Source organism: Pinus tabuliformis, chromosome 2_2 (assembly GCF_031772625.1).
Source record: "Pinus tabuliformis cultivar Carrire ecotype Pingquan chromosome 2_2, CPIR1, whole genome shotgun sequence".
NCBI lineage: Eukaryota > Viridiplantae > Streptophyta > Pinopsida > Pinales > Pinaceae > Pinus > Pinus tabuliformis.
This window is the reverse complement of record NC_142300.1, coordinates 77,851,497-77,876,274: the sequence shown is the minus strand read 5'-3', so window position 1 is coordinate 77,876,274 and position 24,778 is coordinate 77,851,497. Positions and strand designations below refer to the sequence as shown.

The window sequence follows — 24,778 nt, the reverse complement described above, 5'->3', positions numbered from 1 at the left end:
TTGCTTAAGTTGTTGAAATTATCATGCATGTGCTTCTAACTAGTTCTCCACTGTGCAGGGATGGATCAAGGGATGAAATGCTTTGGGAAAGGTTGGGATGGTACAGAGAGGGTCTAAGGGATCCCTAACATTCTTTCTGAGAGTTTCACAAAGTCTGGATGACATGCAACCGTGTTTATGAACTTCTACAGGAAGTCTGCAGGGGTTTCTACAGGATGTTCTGCAATTCTTCTACAGGATGTTTCAAAATGGGATGTTTGAGGATGGATGGTTGATGGAAGATGCATGGATGGTTATGGAGGTAGGATGGGGGTCTGAAGTGACCCAGGAACTGATGGATGGAGTGGTGAGATGATGTGGAAGGCTGACTTGCATCAACGAAGGTGTAGGCAATGGAAAAGCAAGAAGGTAGGGTTTCGTGGCAAAAGAGCAGATGGGAGATGAGGAAACAGACTTGGTGATGGAGGAGCTGATCTGGATGAGGCTCAGATGAACGAGGAGGTGATGAAGGTGATAGAGATGCCCTGCACAATGCTCATTCAAACGAATCAATGAATCCTTGCAAACAAACCAAGTCCTAGCTAACTTAATCCAACTGTCAATGAAATGAATAAACAACAGCTTTGTTTGGAAAGAGAACCATGTACATCACGTGAGTAAGAACATTCAAAAAGATCTAAATGCATGACAAACTCCTACCAATCGATTCTAACCATAAAAAGCTACTTTAACCATCACAAACAACCAAAATAACAAAGCAAGATCTAAGAGCAGATTTCATTTTAAGAACGCAGTAAACACATAAAGATAACCAAGGGAGGTACTGAGCGCTTGAGATGGGCCCAACCCCAAGAGCTACAGCCTCCCAAGAGAGATTTAGAGCTGGTGCAAAGCTAGATTCATCTTTATTAATCAAGAATGAAGAGTTACATCAAAACTGTCCACAAGGAGAACTTGAAAATGAGCTGACAGCAAAACTAATCTATGGCCTAAAAATCGAACTACAAAATGGCTACAACAAGACTATGAAATGACTAACTATTGGCTACAAAAATTACTAACCACTAGCTAACCAAAATGAGGCCCTAAGCCTTCTTATTTATACAATTTGAGGACCCAACAGTCCTCCTAAAATTTAGGGACTTGGCTGCCCAAGACTTGTAGTTAACAGCAGTCCTACTTGACTTGCTTGGCTGCCCTTGTGCTCATTGATTTGGTGGCCTTTGAACTCCGAGCTGATGGTGGAGAATTCGAGGTAAGGGCCCATAAATGAGGGGGACACCTTCCTACAAATCCTCTAGCTTGTTCTCCCACGAATTTGGCTGCCAAGTGCTCATTAAGACCTTCAATTTTGTCTCCAAGTTGACCAAAAAGGCTACACAAAGCACCCATTAGACTTGTTGGCATAATGACTAACCAAATTCACTCTATTAACATAAATATAATAAAAAACATGCAATAAACTAATGAGAATGGTGGATTAAGTCAAATTAGGAGGTTGAATGAGCCCAAATAATTGTACATTTTTGGGGCTCATCATCACCCCCCTACTGAAAGTGTTGCTCATCCTCTGAGCAACCAATCTCTCTCCTCGTCTTTGATGGCCCTGGTGGCTTCTTTGGCTAACATCTCGGCCGATTTCTCCTTTGGCTTCCCTCTTTTCAAACTTCCTGTAGAAATAGTTCGCTGGCTTCCTGTAGAAACAGTCCTCTGTCTTCCTGTAGAAACAGTCTGCTAACTTCCTGTAGAACCAATTTTCTCTGATTTTTCTTGCTTGGCTGGGGGTGCCTTCTCCTTGAACTGTGTTGTGGCTGTCTTGGGTGTGTCCCTACTTGTTTTTTTCTAACCAGTTTTCTGTATCCTTACTTGGCTCTAGCTACTACACTTCAATTTCAATTGGCAGAACACTGATTCAGATGTGCGCTCTAATTTTATGATACAAAGATTGATCCCAAATCAGGACCTTTCTGTTTCCTTGAGAACAACGTGTGTGGATTTGCACTTAATTTTAGTAATCATAAAGTATAAAGCGAGCTATTGTATCTAACCCAGCTTCCTTGTAGTAAGTTGCAAGTTGATCCTGGATGTCATGCCAGGATCCATCAAGAAAAGCTAAATCCATCAAAAATGCAGCCTGGTCAAGAGCCACCTGAGCAGGTGCCTTCCCCTTTTGAATATCCTCACGCCTTCCCTCATCTGTAACTCTTTCTCTCATGTATTCAATTTGTTCGTCTCCCCAACCTGCAATTTTAGCAACTTCCTCATATCTGCAGCCTATTGTCCACCACGGTAATTTTAATGCTACTTTGGCAGCATCCTTAGCTTCAAGCTTACGACCAATGTTCAGGAAAAAGCTCTGCATTAAACACAAATGGCCGACCAAATCCAGGAAAGTGCTTCCTATTCACGTAGCTCTCCTGTCACCAATGCAGAACCCTGGTCGCCTCTTTCCAAATGACCCAATGCAATACGCTCAAATACATCTGGAAACAATGCAACCTTCTTTGTCAAATAAACATCAAGATCTCCAATTTTAGATTCAGCTACATCCCCTTGTTTATACAATTTCTTGCCAGCATCTCCTGAAGCAGCATAGAGGCTATTTGCTGCGTCCTCATAGCCATTCCAATCTTCTTCTACCAGAATCCTAGGAATATATTGATCCACATGCAAGACTTCAAGAGCTTCATTTTCAATTTGAAATCAGTGGCTTACAGTCTTAGCTAAATGTGACACACCATACTTCTGAACTCGTACAACGGGCATCTCCATGCCTTCTGGACTGGTTGGCCATCTTAGAAGAGCTGTGAAAGCACCTGATTGGTCTTCTGACAGTGGTATTGCAAGAGGAATTATACCCCGTCTAGCATAAGGAGGGACAAGTTTTTCACCCTTGGCCATATGATAATTGTCCATCTTTCTTCAAGCTCCAAACTTGATGAAGAACCTTAGGCTTCTCTGCTCTGGAAGTCTCTGCTGCACTTTCCTGTAGAAGACCCCACCCGTTTCCTGTAGAGTGTGATTCTGCCTTTGAGTGAGCCCGATGCACGAGTGAAATTCGAGAACAGGCCGCAAAGCTCCATGGAGGTTGATGGGTTAACCGATTGTGGGAGCAGAGGATGCATACTTCAGCTAAGAATGTCACAAATGCAAATTAATCAGCGGATGGTGAGAGTCAGCCGAGCAATTTTTTTAATTACGGCATGATTTGTGGTGAGGGAGTGAAGTGGCCAAGTGTACGTGGCCACATGCAACTAGAAGTTTTGTTCCTGAACTCTGTGTTTTCCCCCTGTAATCACTGACGTGAATTGAACTGAAGTTTAAACAACCAACACTCCTTGTTGCTTTAATTTTCACGTAAGTCAGCTATCCACGTGTACTGTGTGACTTCCAGCTGAGTGCTAGAGAAGACAATCGGTTGAGCCTCGCTAGTCCGTGGCTTAATTCCACCATTCCATCAATTCATGCAGTTTTCAAATTAAACTTATGCAATAGAAGAATGAGATCAGTCACATACCTCGAAGTTGAATGGTTGCCGTGAGCTGCTGTGGCCTGTCATTGCTGCATGCATTGGTTTTTCTGATTGCATGTGACTTGGCTGCTAATCTTTGATTGTTTTTATTTTTTGTGTGCAGGTGTCCTCTGGCCGGATCTGAGCTGCATGCAATTATTTCCACGTTCAGATCTGCACCTTCAAGCTGCTGCTGCTGCATGGTCACAAAACCAGAACTTGTTTTCGCCATTTCTCCCAAACGGCAAAGCGGATCGATCTGAAACTTGCTGAGCATGTTTCTATCATCATGATGCATCTCCCATAGCAAAATCGTGATCAATGGATGCACGGATTTCGAGAAAAATGGAAAATGGCTGAATATTTCAGAGATCGATTTCTCGGAAACCGTGCATCGGAATCGGCTGAAACTGCTTGGGTAGGTTACTATCACCCATGTGCATCTCCCCATGAAACAGGTTTTAAAACGGAAGCACGGATATGGAGAAAATGCAAAAATGGCTGATGGTGATGGAGGCTGATTTCTTGGAAACCGTGCACTGGAACGGCATGAAACTGCTCAGGCATGTTGTCATCACCCTTGTACAATTCCCCATAAAACGGTTTGTCAAATGGATGCATGGTTTTCAAGTTATGGCAAAAACAAATTTTGTTCTATGGATTTTTGCCTCAAGGCTTTTTGCATGTGCTTGCATGGAAGGGAAAACTGAGCTTGGGCTGTGATGCAGGTATGGAGATGATGGAGGAGGAGTTGGAAGATTGCATGAGGACTTCTGAACCCTTGAGGAAGCTACCATGTTCGCCAAACCACTTTTTGAAATGCATGCCTAGTTTCCCACAATTTCTACAGGAAGTTCCTGTAGAAGCACAATGAGAAGCACAAGGAGGTGGAAAAAATGATGGAGAAAAGCAAGGGATGGACACACAAGTGCTTTTAGGCCTAATCAACAGATTCCCACCATCAGATTCATTTTTTAAATTGGATTTGGCTCATCCAAAGGTTCTATAGGATGTTTCCTGTAGAAATACAGAGCTTCCTGTAGAAGGCACAAGAAAAATTCCTTTAGCCTTGATTTGAGTGCTTCTCCTGTCATGAAACGTCCTTCTTGCAACCTGCAATGTCATTGCTGCAACATGAAATTATTCAATGGAGATTAGCTTTATTTTTCTTTTTCTTTTTCTCTCTCTTTTTTTTTTGAAAAACAACTAGGGCGCCTCATGGAGGTTTTCACCCTAATTGCCTGCCCTGAGCGCCTCCAAGGGAGGTTTTCACCCAGAGATCTTATTCTCTTTTCTCTTTTTTTTTTTTCAACCCATTGACCGCCTCATGGAGGTTTTCAATCAATGAGCCAATCTAAGGCGCCTCCGAGGAGGTTTTCACCTTAGATTTCTATTTTCCTTTTTTCATTTTTTTTTTTTTTTTTTTTTTTTTTTTTTTTCTTCTTTTTTTTCCTACCCTACCCTACTTGAAAAACAAAATTCCTTTCAAGTATAAGAATACTTCCAATGGAGCCATGTGCACATCGAGATTAGAGAAAAAATGATGTGAAGGCTCAAAATGCATGCTTTGACAGGTATCCAGATCTCAGAGACCAAATGATTTGGCTTTGGAGGGATCAAACAAAACTGAGGAAGAAAGTACCGCTGCAACTTAGTGACCTTCTGAAACCATATCTCAATATAGCTTTGATATCCTTGGTTCTTTTGCTGATCTGGATCATGTTTCATGTCACCTTCTAACATGACTTTCTCATCTTCCTCTTTTTGCTGATCTTTCTCTTGAATACATGGAAGATTTGATGGTAACCATGAGGGATCTTTCTTTATCTCTGATTCTGATGTCTTCTCTTCATCAAGTAAAGCCCATGGTTCTTTGATCTCCTCTTTGGAGTCTTCTTTTTCCTTTGGTCCTTCAATGTTGTCAATAGAGTCTCTTTGTTGCAACACGCTTCCTGATCTATGGTGAAGATCATTGAGCTCAAGAGGAGTTGTTTGCATATGCTGTGCCTCAGATTTGCAATGGGGTTGAGCTACTCCAATGTGTAGATTTGGAGATGGTGGTATGGGTAGCTGAGTGGAGGTGTGAAATTGAGATGGAGATGGATGGCATTGTGGTTGGGTAGGCATTTGGGGTTGCCTTGGTGGAGGAGGAGGCGATGGTTGTGGATGAGCAGGTGGTGGAGGAAAATGAGCGGGATGAGAGTTGTACTGGGGCCTCCACTCCTGATAAGGTGCATTCCACTGAGGCTGTGGCTGAGCATAAGAGTGAAATGAATGAGCAACTGGTTGGGCATAATATGGATCTGTGAAGGAACAAGGAGAATATGACCAAGGAGGAGGTGTAGACCAGGAAGGATGAGCAGGGGGACCCCAAGAAGGCATGAAAGTGGCTTGATAGGGGTCATAATAGGTCTCGGATGTCCCTTGCACTTCTTGCTGATAAGATCTAGGTTCATGTGGCTTCCTTTGGTTCATATAACGGAGTGATTCAGTGGCTCCTTTGGCTCTCTGATATGCGGCTTTGAATCTGGGTAAGGAAGGGCACTGATCTGTAGGATGGTATTCTTCACAGACAAAACACACTTCTATGGAGTACAATGGACATTCGTTCCTAGGATGCTTTCTAGTGCACCTAGGACAAAAAATGACCAAAGCCCTCTTGGCTTCCTCTTGCTTCTGTTGGATCTGCAAGGTATCCAGTTGCATGGCAAGAAACTGCCTCATATCACTCTTGAAATCTTTGATCTGATTTTCAAATTCATCTTTGGACAAGATGTTTCTCCCAACATCTCTACTTGTAGCCATTTGCTCCAGAGGAATGTTTTCTTCTTCTTCTCCCCTAGAGGTTCTTTAAATATGCCTTGATGTCCACCCAGGGGTTCTTTAATCACAGCCATCGAAGAAGAGAGAACGTTGGCTGTGTGAAGCAGTGGGGGTGTTGTGCAATCATTTTTCTAACTTATCTCTACTCCTACAAGACATGAAATGAAATCTTTTTGGTTGATTTTTTTCTTTTTTCTACTTCTACATGCAAAACTGAAATAGATTGAACTGCAACTAACTATCTTGCTAAAATGAAAATGCGGAATTGAAATGAAAGCAGGAAAGGACTAATCTATTTTGCTCAAATGAAATTGCAGGAATGAAATGCTAGGCTATGCTTGCGGAATTGAAATGCTAATCTACGCTTGCAGAAATGAAATTGCAGAATTGAAATGCTAATCTATGAAAGCGAGAAATGCTAATCTATGAAAGCGGGAAATGCTAATCTACTTTTGCATAAACGAAATTGCATAATGGAAAGGAAATAAACTACTTAGAAGAAGTTTGTAGTGGAAAATAGAAGAAAAGCGACAATCACCAATACTCTGACGCTTCCCCGGCAACGGCGCCAAAAAGATGGTGGGCCCCAGTATTGTAGCAATAATGCTACAACTCCTGGAACTCCCTTCTTTAATTTTATCAACCCGGTAGTTCGTAACAAACTTGGAAGCGTCGGTGCTGTATGCACAAGTACTAGCTCTTGCCGCAGCTGTCACTTGGTCAGCTGGCACAAGTCCGCTAGGGGTCAAGCCAACTTCTATGAGCTCTTAGAAGAAGTTTTTTAATTGATGGACGCAAGCTAACTCAAAGGAAGCTAATCTACTTGCGGAAAGAAACTGAAAGCCAAAAAGAAATACAAACCCTAGCAAACCCTAGCAAACCCTAATTCTACTAACTAGTCCTACTGATGCAAAAAGGAGAATGCAAACTACGAGAAGAGATGCCTTACTTCTAGGAAGGTAAAATGCATGTGTCTAAGTTATTACTATCTGAAGAAAACATATTTTTGTATTTTTGCTTAAGTTGTTGAAATTATCATGCATGTGCTTCTAACTAGTTCTCCACTGTGCAGGGATGGATCAAGGGATGAAATGCTTTGGGAAAGGTTGGGATGGTACAGAGAGGGTCTAAGGGATCCCTAACATTCTTTCTGAGAGTTTCACAAAGTCTGGATGACATGCAACCGTGTTTATGAACTTCTACAGGAAGTCTGCAGGGGTTTCTACAGGATGTTCTGCAATTCTTCTACAGGATGTTTCAAAATGGGATGTTTGAGGATGGATGGTTGATGGAAGATGCATGGATGGTTATGGAGGTAGGATGGGGGTCTGAAGTGACCCAGGAACTGATGGATGGAGTGGTGAGATGATGTGGAAGGCTGACTTGCATCAATGAAGGTGTAGGCAATGGAAAAGCAAGAAGGTAGGGTTTCGTGGCAAAAGAGCAGATGGGAGATGAGGAAACAGACTTGGTGATGGAGGAGCTGATCTGGACGAGGCTCAGATGAACGAGGAGGTGATGAAGGTTATAGAGATGCCCTGCACAATGCTCATTCAAACGAATCAATGAATCCTTGCAAACAAACCAAGTCCTAGCTAACTTAATCCAACTGTCAATGAAATGAATAAACAACAGCTTTGTTTGGAAAGAGAACCATGTACATCACGTGAGTAAGAACATTCAAAAAGATCTAAATGCATGACAAACTCCTACCAATCGATTCTAACCATAAAAAGCTACTTTAACCATCACAAACAACCAAAATAACAAAGCAAGATCTAAGAGAAGATTTCATTTTAAGAACGCAGCAAACACATAAAGATAACCAAGGGAGGTACTGAGCGCTTGAGATGGGCCCAACCCCAAGAGCTACAGCCTCCCAAGAGAGATTTAGAGCTGGTGCAAAGCTGGATTCATCTTTATTAATCAAGAATGAAGAGTTACATCAAAACTGTCCACAAGGAGAACTTGAAAATGAGCTGACAGCAAAACTAATCTATGGCCTAAAAATCGAACTACAAAATGGCTACAACAAGACTATGAAATGACTAACTATTGGCTACAAAAATTACTAACCACTAGCTAACCAAAATGAGGCCCTAAGCCTTCTTATTTATACAATTTGAGGACCCAACAGTCCTCCTAAAATTTAGGGACTTGGCTGCCCAAGACTTGTAGTTAACAGCAGTCCTACTTGACTTGCTTGGCTGCCCTTGTGCTCATTGATTTGGTGGCCTTTGAACTCCGAGCTGATGGTGGAGAATTTGAGGTAAGGGCCCATAAATGAGGGGGACACCTTCCTACAAATCCTCTAGCTTGTTCTCCCACGAATTTGGCTGCCAAGTGCTCATTAAGACCTTCAATTTTGTCTCCAAGTTGACCAAAAAGGCTACACAAAGCACCCATTAGACTTGTTGGCATAATGACTAACCAAATTCACTCTATTAACATAAATATAATCAAAAACATGCAATAAACTAATGAGAATGGTGGATTAAGTCAAATTAGGAGGTTGAATGAGCCCAAATAATTGTACATTTTTGGGGCTCATCAACCAGAAAAAAAATTCCACCTCTATATTCCAAGTCAGACCTTCCTTCTTTCCAACAGATCCATTAGTAAGAGACCAACAACAAGAGAGGTACCAAGGCAAATATTCTACAAACCATAGTTAAGAAGTACTTGTTTCAGATTTCGACCCTCCACTTCTTTCTGTCCTTTCGACCATATTTCATACCACTAATCATCCACTGTGTGTGTCCAAATGAACTCCATATTCCCTCTATTTATATAGTTCATAAAGGGGGGCGAATATAAATGTTTATTGGGGCAAGACTGACTTGACATCTAGAGGTGTTTCTGTCCCAAAATTACATTTAAACATTTCTTTTTCATTTACTTTTACAATAGGTCCAAAATAGGACTTTGACTCTTTGACTCAAAACCTAGAAGCATGAAGAACATGCTTTTCTAGAAATAATAATAATAATAATCTTTTTATTTTTACATAAAATACACAATGGTACAAATTATGAATACCGAAACTAGTTACATTATCCAACACTCCCTCTTAATTAGGGAGGTATTCATAATTGTACACCCATTCCAAGGATATTCTCAAACCGAAATATTCTCATAAAAAGAGTTGAATTGATAAGCCATATTTAAGCATCAACATCATAATCAACATTCTCAACATAGTAAGGCCTTTAACTGAAAATATCTATTTACATGATAGCATAATGTTGTGAGGCTCTACGTGAGACACCACATTACCTATTAAGGTACATACCCCAACTGGATGTTCACTAGGTATGTCCTTTTAGGACTATTCTTGTCTTCAATTACCAATCGTCAAAGAATATTGATCCTCTTTGACCACTCTTGTTTTTCATACCTGTCCAATCCTAAAAGGGTGTCGGTTCATTTACTATCTTGGATTTTCTATCCTCAAGGAAATATTAGATGCTTATCCAATACTCTATTTACCATTCTCTCTCCATGGCCTTCACTTAGACATACGACTATTAGTCCTGGCCTATTGCATGACACACAAAAAGGATAATACAAATGTGATGTCCATCTTCACTCTCTCTAAACTAGAGAGGATATCCTCATTCCCTCTTGATTGGGGAATTGATCGTTGCTCATTTTCAATTATTTAAGGAGACTGCTTTACTCCCTCTCAAGCATAGAGGGAATTTATTTCACTTCCTTTCAATTTGGATAAGATAAGATCTTCATAAGATAAGTGGCCATGTCTTCGTCCTTTGGCTTCCTTATTGTATATAGTTGATTCCTCAAGTAAATGTTTTGACCTGATGTACATATAAAGTACAAATTTACTAAATTATCATATATATCCTTGGATGTCTTTAAATCAACAACAAAGGGAACAAGCTGATCCTTAATGGATTCAACAATGATATTTTGTGCTCTTACTTCTACCTTCTTGTTTTTTCTAACTCTTGAGTCTTCTCTTTGTCTCGTAGAACCACTTCACCAAGGACATATTCCATGACTTTATTTTCTGTGAGTGCCAAGTCAATCCTCTTCTTCCATTCTAGGAAGTTTGTTGATCCAATGAGCTTGTTGTTTTCCTTGCAAAATGTAGCCATGTGATCTGTATATTGAAACATAGATGACAATATTACACTTACTTTTTAACCAAGAGTCCTCCTTATAAATGTTGTGTCCAACTATCTTGATGTTTCAAGACCTTCAAAGAGACTTCAAAGATACCCTAGAATGATGACTTCTAGGACCCCTTCAACAATAGTGTCTTCAAACAACTTCAAAGAGATGATGATGATCCCAAGATTCCTTGATGCTTCCTTCCCTTGAAGATGATGAACTAGAGAGCCTTCAATAAGAGCTTATTCTTCCTTCCTTCAATGGGAGCTTGATCATTTCTTGAGATGATGAAATCTTTGATGTAATAAAATACCTTCTAGATCAATAAGTGTTTTTCTTCCTTCATTGTGTCCTTTTGAAAATGATTCTTCTTGAAAAGCAATCCCTTCTTATGTCAACAAGATGATCTTCTAGATGCCTTCTCTTTATTCACCTTAGATTTGAAACCATGTTGGAGAATGGAATAGGGAAACTATTAATTCTATTCTCCTTAACCTTAATAGTTGCTTGTGAAATTTATTTATCTTCTTATGTTTATTTATTAGATATTTTCATAATAATGATCAAGAGTAAAAACAATAAAGACAATGGACACAAGAATTAGGCTCCAATCCAGGGAAAAACCCCTGCAAGGGGAAAACCAAGAAAAAATATCTTCTCTTCTTATAGAATTTTCTTCAAATGAGAAAACCAAGACCCAAAACCCTAGACCAAGTCCTCCTCCAATCACCAAGTCAACCTTCCAAGAATACCTTCCAATTTGGTCAAAGAGCACCCAAGTCAACAAAGGTCAATTCTTCTTCAGCCAACTTCTAGATTCAACTTTGGCCCCAGCTTCAAATATGCAACTTGGACCTACAACCATTGTAGAAACCCTACCACACATGTGGGTAGAAAAGACAAAATATAGGTCTCCTTCCTTCACTTTAGCTTGCTCCCTTTCTTGTAGACTTTTAACTTAAAGTCTTGACCATATTGTAATGTTTCAGACCTGTAGCTAGTGATGAGCACCAGTATTGCAACAAGAATGCTGCAACTCCTGGGGCTACCAACTTTACTTCATCAACCCGGGGTTCGTACAAACTCGGAGGTGACAACGTTGTATACACAAATAGATGCAACGGGTCCACTCTTTTGTCACTGTTGATTTGGGCGATAGACCACTAGGGTTTCTCAAACCAACCTCCTATTGATTTAGAAGAAGTTTTATTACCAATTAAGAAAGGAGAATTTTACCCTAATTAAGAGAATTGAAATGCTACCTGCTGCAGTAAAGGAAGACTGAAATAGACGCTTAAAATAAACAACTCATTTAGCTATTTGTTAAGATACCTTGCTTCAGAAGAATTCTAAGCTAACACATGTGAAATCCTAACTAACCTAATCATGCAATCTAATCTATTCAAACACTTAACTGCTGTGCACATGAATAAGCATAACAACCTTCTTCTTTTTGTTCTTTTTTGTGAAAACATGAATGCTAATCCTTATTGATTGTAAGGCAGGTGGGTTAGGTGTGGATAGGGATGATTGTGATGGGTCAGATAGCTTGGGAGGCAAGCAGGGGTCTTCTCCTACAGGTCATCCTACAGGATGTCCTAATTCACCTACAGGATCCCTAGTTTTCCTTCAAGAACAGGACGAAAGCATAAGGAGTGAGTTGGACAGTGGTATGGGGCTTAAGGAAGGTGAGTGATGGAAGGAATAAGGTAAGGAAGTGGTTAGGACTCCCTCAGAACTCAAACCAAAGTTGTATGATGGTTGGATTTTCTCAACAAGCATGAAAAGTTGTCCTTGTGAAATAATAACTCAGATTATGGTCTTAGTGGATTTTTGCGATCATGGATGGGTAAGGTTAGACTCAGGCTATTGATATGAGGTCTTCTTGCACTATTGAAACTCCTTCAATATACACATCATTGTTGGCATTTACCCATAAATCATGTTAAAACAAGAAAGGTTTACATCAACATAGGAAAACATAATTCCATCATTTATTCACCTAGATCATGCATGGAAATGCTTGAAGCCTATTATGAGAACACCATGAAATCTAATACAAAGCTTAAGATATCAGAAATGACAACTGCAACCTATCTTTGAAAACTGAAAGATGCTGACCTAATTAGCAAAAAAAAAACCCTAAGTTTCATAAGAATTCAAAATTCTGCCTTTTTGGGCTGAATGAGGGTTTTTCCTCAAACCATGGTCCCTGAAGGGAGGAATGAGGCAAGATCCACCTGTTGTCAGCCTTTTGATATTTCTTTATCTCTCTAAAGCTACTATTAAAGCTATGCACAAATGGAAGCAAACTAATCAAATTCAACAATACTTGCAATGTAACAATGCCAAAATCAATTTAAGAGGAATCAATGAATTAGCCTAAGCATACCAATACAATAAGAGGAACATTTGCTGCTAGGGTTGGGCCCTAATCCAAGAGATTCGACCCTCTGATTCAACTCAGTGTTGGATTAAGGGAATGCTCATTTTCATTAACATATCAAAAAAATACGTAACAATGTTTTGTCACAATCCTTCATCTTGAAAGTGCTTAGTTATCTTGCATCAAAAATTTGAATCCTAATGAGGCTCTAGGCCTCCTTTTTTATGCAACTTAAATTCCCAAGAACTTCCTTAAATATAGGGAGGCTTGGCTCCCAATCTCAAGATAAACTAGTTCTTAACTATCACTGACATGGCTGCTAATGATCCTCATGACTTGACTACCTGCAACTCTGAGTTGGTGTGATTTGATTGAGGGATCTTTGAATGAGTGAGGATTTAATGAGGAAGGTCCATCTCCTATAATCTCTCCTTCTTGTCTCATTCGAGTTCCTGCATCTTAATTAGCCATAATTTGCTTCCAAAAAACCGCAATTAATGCACATTAGACCACTAGACATAACATCTTACTTTTACTCATCTCATTAAGCAAAATATAATTAATACATGTAAGGAATTGTGAGAAGAGTTGATTTTAGTAAGTTTGGAGGTGTATTAAGGTGCATATATTTTACCCAATGATAAGCCTCATCATCACCCCCTACTGAAAGTGTTTCTCATCCTCTGAGAAACTCAATCTATGTCCATGTCCTTCATTGCTCTGGTGGCTTCCCTGACATCCCATGCTTCTATTGTAGCCTCTTCCTCCTATGAATAAAATCCTGCCTTCTTCTCTATCTCTTCCCACTGATTTCTTTCTTCTTCTTATTTTCTTCCTTCTAGCATTCCAAAAGTAATGGTGGACTGAGACTCAAGCCAATTCAATTGACTTTGAGTCTTTGTAGTGCCTGCTTATACATTGGGGTTCTATTTAGTGCCTCTCTCATTCTGTCAGGAGAATGATATTCTCTGATTTTTAGGCTGTAAGGCAAGGTGTTCCATATCCTTTGGAAAGCTTACTAGCTATCATCTCCTAGCAATCTGAACATGTCTTCAGAGTGTGTGACTGCCTGTTCTTGGACATCAAGGTACCTTGGTGCAAGCTTGGGATCATTTGCAATGAGGTTGTGGGTGTTGATGATAGCCATTAGATTAAATTGTTCTGCTTTGATCATAAGGGGTTATGTCTCTTCTTTTCCATTACCTTTTTCATTTATGTAGCTCTTGCCTCCTCATGATTCATCCATGATGCTAAGGCCATCAATTGCAAGTCCCCTAGCTTGGGATTTGGGTCCCACACATTTAAATATGTCAAGGCCAAATTGTGTAGGTAAAACTCAGATATTTTTGCTCTATCTTCCAAGGTTCTTTGATCAAAGAGATCAATGAATTGTCTATAGTCTTGGAAGGGCATAGTTCCTCTTTCTGCTAGGGACTTTATTTGGAATTGTAGCCATTGTTCCTTGACGTACAAGGCATAAGAATTTGCTGGCATTCTGCAGTGAATTGGCTCCATGGAAAAACTGGCCATAGTTTCCAATTGGCTTTCCCTTCCATATAGTTGTCTCCTTAGCCATGTGTTCTCAACCTCTAATTGAAATTTCATCGTTGCTTCTTTGTCCCTTATGCTGCTCAGTTCTTTGCCCATCTCCTAGAATTTCTCCTCCATGTGGCCTACATCCTCTACTCCTTTTGATTTAGCAATTTGCATCCACTTGTGTGTCCTTGACCTTTCTTTTTCAAGTTCAAAGAATAGGGGAATGGCAAACTTCTATGGTATCACCCTTCCTCCTTCAATGAACCTGTAGTAGGAGTTGAGGTTTGGCTGTGGGCTAGTTTCTTCCAGTTCTTGGACTTCTTCCTTTGTTTCATGTTCAGTCATTCCTTCTTGGTCTCTTTTCTGTGTTTCCTGTAAGTTTGACAGAGTTTCCTATAGGATGGCCTCTGCTTCCTTTAGGTATGTTTGTGTCTCCTATAGGAGGCCTTTTCCCTTTGATGAGGCTGACCTTGTGACATGCCTCCTAACATAGGTGATTGGAGACTTGGGAGAAGCTTGTTATGATGATCCTTCTCCTTCATTTTTATTTAGAGGGGCTTCCTTCTCTTGTTGCTTTGGTGAATCCTCAATGACAATTGGAGTTTTGGTGGGTGTTTGAGGTCTCCCTTGTCTAATCCTAGTGCTCTTTCTTGTCCTGAAGTATAGTGGGGTTTGTCTTTGCCTCTTTCCCTTTGATTTGAAAGGTGTACTTAGGTAAGTAAGACTAGCTGCTACCTCTTTCTCTGTGGGCTTTGGGGATACCCTTGGTGATTCTTCTCCTTCTTTGCCTTGATTTGCATACTTTTGTTCATCCTTATGTCCTTTTTCCTCTTTTCCATTTTCCTTCTCATCCTCTTCTTTGTCTCACCCTTCCTCCTCTATTTCTTCACTCTGCTCATCTACTTCTTCTTTTGTTTCCTCCTCTGTCTCTCCTTTATTCTCCTCCTCTATTTCTTCTTCATTTTCCTCTTCTGCTTCTTCTTCTTTTTCCTCCTCTGTTTCTTCTCCTCTCTCACTAGCAGTGGGGCTATTTTCATATTCAACAACTTGAATTGCTCCTTCTACCTACATGTCTGTAAATGTTGTCCATGCAATAGGGAATCTTAAGTTTTGTAGAGCATCTTCAAGGATGAGTTTGATCAACCGATGATGGGCTAGTTGTTGATTTTTTCCCTCTTTCACTTTGATGCTCATGTCTATCATGGATTGTTGAAGAAAATAGGGTACACTCAATCTATTTTGAGGAGGTATGTTCTCTCTAAATCTCAGTTCTTGGAGGAGTCTGAAGTGGTATCCATACACTACATTGTATCTCCCTTCACATGAAATGTATTTAATGAGGTGGTAACTAAATTCATTCCAAGGGTATGGAATGCTCTCCCTTCTAACCCCATTTTTGTCCTCCATTGGCTATTCTCCTTCCAAAAAGAATCTTTTCTTTGCAAGGGTGTCGTTACCCTTGTATTCTTTCCTCCATGGTAACCCTAAATGGAGTGCAGTGATTCTGATTATAACCTCAAGGGTAATTTCTACTGATAAACCTTTCACCATAGTAGTGCCATTGGTCCTAGTGAGGGGTGTTAGGGTCCTATAAATTATAGGATCTCAAGGTGATTGAGTATTTTGTATTTGTAATTTCATATTGTACATAAATTTAAATATTCAAATGATTTCCAAAAAAGATGAAAAAAGAAAATGAAAATAGGGTATATTAAAAAAAGAAAAAATAAAAAAGGAAATAAGAACCCCACAAAAGAAAAAATAGAAAATAATACTGAAAGTGCTGCAAGTCTAAATGCCACTACTGATAAGTTAGTTCTTTTATTTCATTATAAAACAAAGGTTGTGTGAAAATTGTTCTTGAATGCCACAATTACTAAAGTTCTGTTCAAGTCATACAGTTTAATCATGACTGAACACATTTAAATTTATGTTGAATAGGATAGTGAATAAAGGTTTACCAAACAATTTAAGCTTGGTAAATCAGTAGCTAGGTAGAAATAAAATTGATTCAATAGTTTAATCTGAATCTATGACAAAATAAGTGATAGGATAAGGTAGATTTTCATAAAGGAAAAATGATTTGGGTCTAAAAATAATTAAAATGGGAAATGGTAGGTAGAAGCACAATGATAATTTCAGGACAAGCATGAAATTTTTATCTTAAGTTGAATTTCAAATATATTTTCATGCACAAAGTAAAGGCAAAGGCATTAATGTTTTACTCTAAAGTCGGATATATCAAATAATGTTTGGTATATTATCCCCTATCCCTAAAGTTTCAATACCCCAAAATCACCCCTCCACTCATATTTTCATTCATCCACCTATCTCACTACACTCCAATCATACCCCATTAAAAATATTTTCCTACCCCACAATACTCCCCATCACATCATGTTAATATCCTGCCACCTTTCCCATCATCTGCACCCACCTTGTTGGATCCAACAACCCATCTTATGTTTTAGCCCACACTCACCATATGAACTTTACCGGGGGGGGGTGTTCGAAATGGGTGGTATTCAAACCCACACCTACCGACGTGTCACCACCTTAGGATTTCACACCCCCCTTGGTCGAGACCATTAACCACTGCCCCCTCCCCCCCCCCGAAAAATGGTTTCTTCGTCATGTGATATCACTACCATATCCGTTACGCTTTCGCCAGTCACCCGTCGTTGTGCCATCCATCCATTGCTCCGCTAATCACATCCACTCCCTCCAAAATCAGTTTGTTAAGAAATTAAATTTCTTAACCGTGAATTCAACAGACCCACACCACCATCAACGAGAAAACTAGAATATTATAAAAACCCTCCTTTCACCCATTCGCTGTTACTGATTTTATGCACTACCATTGTCATTGTTCTATTACAGGTGTGCCAATCCAAACTGCAACATTTTCACCAGGTCGGGGATATTTCCATCTAACTAAATTTCAGGCCAGTACCTTTATTTTCCTGTTTGTAAATCCCAAGTCCTCTCTGCACACTATAAGCTTGTACCATCTAGATTTCACCAATGTTCTCAATTTAGCCAATCATTCCTCCTAAAGACAAGGGACTAGAAGAAACCGTGAGTCCTTTGATCCACCCTCCCATCGACTTTCACCATATTCCTTTGGAAGACAAAGATTATAAAATTCATGAAATCCTCTGTGAATTTGATATGTTTGAGATGGACTACTGGCCCAAGGACAATTTTATAGATAAATTTGATGATATTCAATTGTGGGAATCAAATTTGCCCCACTATATCTTTCCTCATACCCACAACACCCTTGAATTCATCAGGAAGTGTCATGCTTGCTATCTACCTAGCCAAAGAGTTATTATTTCCCCTACTTTAGAAATTCTATTCACTATCACTCCCCAAGCTATAGACCAAATGATGCAAGCTCCTACAATAGAGAATGCGACTCCTTTTTCTCATGAAGCACTTATTGAATTATATCAGAAACTGTACTTTGCTAGAAGATCCAAAACTCTTGAGATTTTCTTGACTGAAGATGCCCCATTAACCAAGTGTTAGCTACCAATACCAATAGGTTTCATATTTCATGATTGGCAAAGAAAGTTCCAAATATGCTCTGCTTTGGTGATGCAAAGATCCCATATTTTCTAGGAAAGACAACATGTGTATACAGCTTGACCAACAGCCTAATCTGGATCATGTCATGTTTCAATTTTCTGTTGTAGAATAGAGAAAGAAGTCTGTCCAAACTGTTTAATCTTGGCAGACCAGTAGTTAGGTAGAGAATTAAGGTTCCCAACTGCTTAATCTGGGACCTTGGAAGCAATAAGGGTAGCCTTAGATAGAAAATCAAAAGAAAAAGCCAAAAGAAAAGAAAAGGCACATAAGGGTCTGCAAGTCTAAGTGCACCCTCCATGAAGAAACAAAAAATGCTAGACAAGTAGATGGGTAGGTAGATGGGGTTGCAGAAATGTCATTCATTTCAACTGAATCTTGCTGGTCTAACATAAAGGAAGCATCAATGGATAGAAAAGCTCCTCTTCTCTATCATTTTGCAGCAACACAATGGAGCATGTCTAACTTCCCATTTCCCCCCCCCCCCCACATTCATTGCTAACACCCCTACACCAGTTGTGTTCATGAAAGAAGTCAAGGTCTTGTGTTGGTTCTTGGTTCTTTAAGAGCCACATTTCTTGTCTAAAAATCTTTTCATTTTGATCTACTTCCTAAACTAAGTTAATTCCATACAAAACTCAGTGTTATCCCTTCTCATTCACTTCTCCCATTCATATTAACCCCTAACTTCTTATTATCTAAATCCCCTGTGTTACCCTTTTCCCTCACTATTATAAACACTATGGTGTATAAACCCCAAGCATTCTATAAATATCCCTTCCCCTTTGGCATTATAGCCATATGTTCACAGTCAGGGATTAAAGTGACATCTGGTCAGTTTAAGAACCCAAACCCTACCCCTCTTCCCTCTTCAGAAGTCATTTAAACCATTTAACCTTTCATTTGCAAAAGAACCTTGTAAAAAAACCCATTTTCACCCCTAACCCGCTTTATTCGCAAAAATACATAAAAAACCCACTTTTCCGTCTTACCCAAAGTATGGGTGAAATACATATTTTCATAAAATACAGTGAGAAACCATATAAATTCGCCAAACTCCAAAGGTCCCCGCCGGGCGCGTATTCCAAAGAAAATATTATTTTATTCCCTGCCCCCTTCCGTATTGTCCTGGCACCTTGGCGATCCGTCGACCGTCAGATCTGGCTCTTTTCATCGAACGGCCCACATGCATATCGGGTCGAGCCCGACGTCCGTAAGTTAGCTTCCGAAATTTGTTAGAGGGTGACGTCAGGCCTCTGCCACGCGTCACCCCCAAATTATATCGGGCCGCCCTCTGATAATCCCACTTTCGTATAAAGGGCGGTGCGATATCATACCGCTTACCGTTTCTGGTTTTGTGTGAACCCGCCATGCCACCGTCACTACCACGTCAGGCCCACGTCATTGCTACATCACCTCCGCGGCAGCACCCCCGTCCGCCACTGCTCCAACCTGCCCGCCACCTCACCACCCCCGTGGACCACTCACAGGCCGCCACGCCAGCCAATGACGTCATGCTGACGTCATCCGACCTTGACCCCACCTGATGACGTCATGCTGACGTCATCCAAAAAAAGCGCCAAATAACCCAAAAGTCCATATTTTTGCCTAAAATTGTCGTTTTTGTCACTTTTGCAAAAAACGACTATTGCTCACCTCTGCATGTATTTTACGACCAATCTGTTGCCAACCTGCAAGAATCGACCTGAAGACCGTTGGCGCGCCAAATCCACCTGCATTTGTCACCATTGCCGGCAATTCACGAGGTATTTATCCGAATTATTCCTCCTGCGCCTGGTTTTGTCCATAAATCTCCAAAGATAGTTTAAAAGAGTGAAAAAACACAACATTTACCAGCAAATCCCGGTGTTTAGCCTCCATTTTCAACTGTTGAATCGAAATTCACCTGCAGAGCCTTGTTTATCCAAGTTTTCACCAAACCTGCAATCTGTCCGCGCATTCGGGGACTTAAAACCCAAGCTGCTATAATTCACCGTGAAGAGAGTTTTTAAGGCCAAGCATTTACTCTAGCAGTGCTTTGTGCACTGTTTCAATTGCTGCCACTGCCATTCTACCCTCTGTTCCTCAGTAAGTCACTTCTCTGGTCCAAAAAATACTCCTCTGTGTCGCTCTGTTCAGTAACACCAGTTCACATACAAACAGAGTCCTAAAGTAACCATGGATGCACCGGTAGCACCTATGGCCTTGAATATTGCTCCATTAAATGCCCCTCAAAGAGAATTGGAGTGGAAACCATTAGCAGACCTAGATTATCAAATATCAGAGGAAATGCTAATGCATAGCAAGTACCACATCCACTTGCTAAATGAATTGAAGATTAAGCATGAGAGTGGAACGAATGTATTGGGCATTTGGGACTCTTTCCTCCCAATCTTCAAGCTCCCTCAGGTCAACCAGTTTCCTGACCTAATCCACCGATGTGCTGACTGCTATGACCCCACTCAGAGGGCTGTGCTTGACCCTTCAGGCTCAGTTGTTTTTTATGTCACCCCTGAAGCCATCAGAGAGATGCTACACTTCAATACTGATAAGAAATTAGTTCCTTTATCATTGATAGATCTGATAAAGCAAGGAGCTAAACTGACAGATGCTCAGGTCACCAAGTTGAATCAATTGTACATTGACTCTGACACCGTGAAGTATCCTCCCATTTCTCATGTATACCTCAACCAATTGGGCAGAGACCTTGTAGACATGATTAGTCCCATATTGGGCTATAATTCAATTGAGTTTGTTGATGAAACTGTGCTGGTGATGATGCTCATGTTTTCCCCTGGCAAGTCCCTAATCTGTTATGACTATGCCACTTACATATCCGATAAAATACATGAGCAATTGATGAACTTGTCAAGAGAAAGGGTGTTCAGATACACCTCCTATATCTACCACTTAATCTTATATTATCAACATGAGAAATTTCCTTTTGTTGTGAAAAGAGTGGATGCACAAGGCAATCCAAGGTCAGTAGTCTATTGGTCCTCTGTTTTCCACTGCAGATCTTGTTCTCCATACACTTATTGTGAGTTTATAGACCTTTTCATCCACCCAGCCATGTCTCTGCTTCTGAGCTCACCTCCTCCTAGACTAACTGATGAGATGCAGAGGATTCTTCAGTTGTCTAAGGTATACAGCATTGGGGATTGGTACTATTACCAAAACCACACAGTTATCAGAATATATGGGTGTGAGTTGCCCCCATACAAATTACCCAAATATGTGCCTATGAGATTGTTTGCCCTTGAATACTTCAGGCAATTTGGGAATGCTGATGTACTCCATTTTTCAGGCAAAGGCAAGAAAGCACAGCTCAAAGTCAGAAACCAATTAGGCCACTTCATTTACAATAAAAGGGAGGAAGGCTGGCAAGAGGCAGATAGCATGCTAGAAGCCCTTGGCTTACAGACCAGCTTCCTTTGGAAACCATACGACCCCAATCATTTCATAAGTTTAAGAAGGATCAGATATAGGCTGGCCAGTTATGACCACTTAAGTTTGCCTCACATAGAAAAATATGCAAATCAAATAAAGTGGAGGAAAGGCACCTTAGAGGAGGCTGCCACACAAGAAGAACTAAGTCAAAGAGCAGTAAAAAATCTCCAAAAGTTGGCTGACTTAGAGCTTTGTTCACAGGTATTTGCTCTTCCAGGCACTCAAGTGGGAGCAGTTGCCTCATCCTCTACAGCACATCAGCAAGCAGCCAAAGCTACTGATCAAACTTCCAGCAAAGGCAAAGAGAAAGAGATGGAGCCAGAGCAACCACCTCATGAGGAGGTACAACAACAGGAAGTGCAGCAACAGCAACAGGTACAGCAGCAGGAAGTGCAGCAACAGCAACAGGTACAACAGCAACAAGGGGGGCAACAAGGAAAAGAGCAGCCAGTGCAACAAGAGCATACATCAGAGGCCCCAATGTCCAGCGGCCAGTAGGCTCAGGACACTATGCCTCCTAGGCAGGAGACAACAGTGGAGGCCTCAATCCTCCAAACCCCACAAAAAGAAGACATAAATAGGAAGAGGGACAGAGAGCTGGAGACTCCCCTCACTACCTCCACAACTCAAGGGGAGAAAAGACAAAGGTTAAATCCCCTCTCAGAAGAAGAAATGCCTATAGGGAAATCTTTGGGCATGGGCCCACCAAGCATGGAAGCCTCGGCAAGTTCCTTCCAGCAGGAACAAGAAAGTACAGTGGGAGGAGAAGTCAGCTCCTCAAGCCAGCAAAGGGGAGGTGAACTAGGCATCAAACAACAATTTATTGATATAAAGAAGAGGAATGAGCCAATAAGAATACAGCTGTACAATCATTTGTTAAAGATGGCTCCCACTAACCAGCAGAGATTAATGTCTGCATATGATGTCCAGGAGGGCAAAATGATCATGAGCCACTTTATGCCAACCGCGTTGCAGCCACAGTCACCTGCAGACTACTTAAGGACCAATCTTGAGGTCCTTGCCAAGGACATCCACCCGATGGATCAGATTGAATTGCACAAGCAAACGGGTGAGATGGTGTATGCCTCCTTGGCAGACAAAACATTAGTGAACTACAGGCTGGAAAATAGCCTAAACAACACAACTGCCCAACTTGAGTTGGAGAGAGCATCCTCCCAGGCAAAAGACAACCGAATCAAAGCATTGGAGGATATCATCATAGAACTTGGGCATGATCCCAAGGACATCAAGTCCGTACAAGCACTGTTGAAATTGAGGGATGCAGATATGGAAGCATTGAAGAAAATGATTAAGATCCCAGCAACCATTCACCCACAAACTGAAGAAGTTGCCTAACTGAGGCATGATCAAGATGCAGCAACTATGCTGGTATCATTATATAAACAGCTGATCCAGACACAAGAAAAATTGGGAGAATCAGAGGCTGCACTGCAGGCAGCACTACAACAGAAGGAAGGAGGCCAAACTTCTCAGCCCCCTCCAGAAATAATCAATTTGGAGGAACCTCCTCAGACTACTGCTCCTCCTACTGAACAGACAGCACCATCTACATCAGCAACTGCACCAACAACAGAGCAGGCTCCAAGCCTGGATATGCAGAAGCTCAAGAATGAAATTCAGGCCTTAGAAGCCCAAATGGCAGAACTAAATGAGGCCAGGGAGAGTCTAGCTAAGCTCAATGAAAGATATGACAAATCCAAGCAGAATGTAGCAGAAAAAGGAAGGGAAATAAAAGCCCTTAAGGAGAAGATAAAGGAGCTGGAGAAGGAGCTCACCCTTGACAAAGTGGTGGCTGAGCTTAAGACAGTTTTATGGGCCAACATTGGCCAATCAATCACAGATCAGTGGCAATATATTGAGACTATTCATGAGCAAATAGAGCTCATAGGAAAAGCACACAGAGAAGTCCAGAGATCAAGGGCATCTCTAGGCAACATGCCTGACGTAGCCAATAGAATGATTAATGTGCTCAACAACCGTACAGGTCCTCAGCTGGCAGCAATGGGAATTCCCAACAGAACTGAAACCATTTTGCTGATAAAGAGGGTCCTTACATTAAGAAGCCTGGTACAAACACTGGAAAGAAGAAGCTAGGACATGCAGACAAAAGTAAACAGGTTCATGGACAAATTTGCAGTACTACAAGGCAGAGGTCTTCCTGGCTTACTGAACAGCGCAGGTAGGCTACTTTCGCATGAGAATTATGCAAAGAGGGTCAACACATTTGCTTCAAATCAGATCACTGTAACACCAAGTACTTCAGAAGAAACAGGGCCAGCATCTAGGCAAAATCTCTATGATAGAGTAGAGAATTTATTTTTTATTATGAATGAGATCAAGCATTTGTTTGAAGTGCCTCCAAACTTCTACAAATATACAGAGGCAGATGAGACCCTGGATGCAATTTTGAGACATCAACTGCCCACACAGGAATGGTGGACCAAAATGATACAGATGATGCTGTAATCATAAGCCTTTCATCAAGTTTTTTCATCAAAAAACATAAGTCATCACCTTCAGAAAAAGTGATGCACACAGTATGATTATAGAATAGTAGACTGAGCCAACTCAGCAGAGAGATTCGGCCACCAAAGCAATACTGATAGCTGCAAATGACAGGGCCGAGAAAGCTACAGGATGACAGAGCATAAAGACACATCATTCAGCATTTATTCAGAACGCTAAACTGACTCAGTGGCCTCAAAAGGTCAAAAAAGTCTTCTGACAGAATTAAAGAGTATTTATTTTGTATTCAAAGCTGTAATAACTTTCTTATCTGCTGTTCTGTAATAGTTGGTGAACGTATTTATTTCTGAGATGACTCAACGGTTCAGATATTTTGTATGACCAATTGTATATATTCCCCCTCTTATAAGCTTGCAGGGGTTGTTGATTTCTCTTCTAGAGTTTCTTATGCTGTAAATTTCCAGAGTATTAATACAAAAGCTGATGGAATTTCCAAAGCTCTGAGTTATCTGAGGCATTGTAGTGTTTTGCTGAATATTACAGGATTCCTGCGTACTTCATGGCACAATAAGTTCTCCTTAAAAACTCTTCGTAATGTGTTTTTGTTATCTTTTCATAGCTCATTCATGTTTCTGTGTTTCATAGTTAATGGCAAAGAAAAAGAATAGTTCCAGGATTTATTCACAGAATACCCTGAACTCAATCTATGCTGTTATAAACGTTTTTCTTCAGTTATAGTCATAAGGTGTAATTCTTAACTGCTGCACCTCCAAACTATATCTTTCACAGTGATTGTTGTTTCAGGAATTCATGTTTGCTCCTATGCAATATATCTCTTTCTTACACCCCAGCTTAGTGGA

The 24,778-nt window shown here is 40.6% G+C and overlaps 1 pseudogene; it reads right to left on the bottom strand.

The window, feature by feature from the left end:
- Nucleotides 1-2,008: 2,008 nt before the first annotated feature.
- Nucleotides 2,009-2,916, bottom strand: LOC149191529 (protein IN CHLOROPLAST ATPASE BIOGENESIS, chloroplastic pseudogene; annotated as a pseudogene).
- Nucleotides 2,917-24,778: the final 21,862 nt, after the last annotated feature.